Source organism: Rhopalosiphum padi, unplaced genomic scaffold (genome assembly GCF_020882245.1).
Source record: "Rhopalosiphum padi isolate XX-2018 unplaced genomic scaffold, ASM2088224v1 scaffold1, whole genome shotgun sequence".
Taxonomy (NCBI): Eukaryota; Metazoa; Arthropoda; class Insecta; order Hemiptera; family Aphididae; genus Rhopalosiphum; species Rhopalosiphum padi.
Window position 1 is genome coordinate 835844 of NW_026869996.1, and position 1560 is coordinate 837403.

Consider the following 1560-nt stretch of genomic DNA (forward strand, 5'->3'; position numbering starts at 1 on the left):
ATACTGCAAATCTGAAAAAAATGTAGTAAGTTAATAATGTATAATGGTTGGAGTATAACTTGAGAATACAGTGTTTTACTGGCAGTTCAAAGTATGAATTTGTAATATTGGTCAATATTATCATATAAAAAACATGTTTTATAGTGTTTATGTAGTATCAGCTTAAATGACAAATATGGATGTTAGTAATGGTAAATAAGAATCATTCACTTAATCTAATGGTCTACGTTTCATGACACTAACATCATAATTGAGATTTTTATGAGCAGCTAAAAATATGAATTTGTAATATGAGTCAAAATTATGATATATAAGCACGTTTTATGGTGTTTATTATTAAGTATGAGCCTAAATGAAATATATGGAAGTTAATAATGGCAAATAAGAACCATTTACTTAATATAATGGTTAGGGTTTTATGACACTAACTTTTGTAAAACTACTATTAATTGAATATCAATTACATTCAATACCCATTACACGCACGTTGCATAAAACCACTTATTATTAGCAGTACCTTCTATTCCATTCTCAACGGAAGATGTTGTAACTTTCCCAAGTGATAGAAATGTTAATTCATGTCTCAGCATGCCTCCAGTGATCTGCTGTACTGCCATCTAAAACACAAAGTAGTCAGTTAAATATGTATAATGGTTAAAGAAATAATTATAATGCTTAGCAATAAAAGAGATAGTACAAATCGACCAGAATGTTTTGTTGAGTTTTAATGTAAAACAAAATATAAGTAAACAATACACTTGTACATTAACTTAAAATTGCTGCTTTTCAATATTAAAATAATAAGAGTTTGTAATACTTGTATACATTATACAATAAGAATCATTGTCATAATACAGTAGTCAAGGTTTCTAGACACTAACATGAGAATTCAGTGTTTTATAAGCAGTTTAAAATATGACTTTGTAATATTTGTTAAAATTACCATGTAAAATCATGTTTTATTGTGTTTATGAAGTATCAGCTTAAATGTAATATTTGAATGTCAATTATGGAAAATTAGAATCATTTTCTTATAATCTAATGGTCAGGGTTTCATGACACTGACTTTTTGTAACTACTACTATTAGTTTAATATCAATTAAATTCAATACCCATTACACGCACGTTGCACAAAACCATTATTGTTAGCAGTATCGTCTAGTCCATTTTCAACGTAGGATGTTGATATTTTGCATGAGTGGTAGAAATGTGAATTCATGTCTCATCATGTATTGAGTGACCTGCTGTACTGCCATCTAAAAATTAAAAATAGTCATTTAAATATGTAAAATGGTTGGAGAATAACTTGAGAATACTGTGTTTTACAAAGAGTTTCAAAGTATGACTCTGTAATATTTGTTTAAATTACCATGTAAAATCATGTCAAAGTTATGATATTAAATCATTTTTTATTCTGCTTATGAAGTATCAGCTTAAATGTAATATTTGAATGTCAATTATGGAAAATTAGAATCATTTTCTTATAATCTAATGGTCAGGGTTTCATGACACTGACTTTTTGTAACACTACTATTAGTTTAATATCAATTAAATTCAATA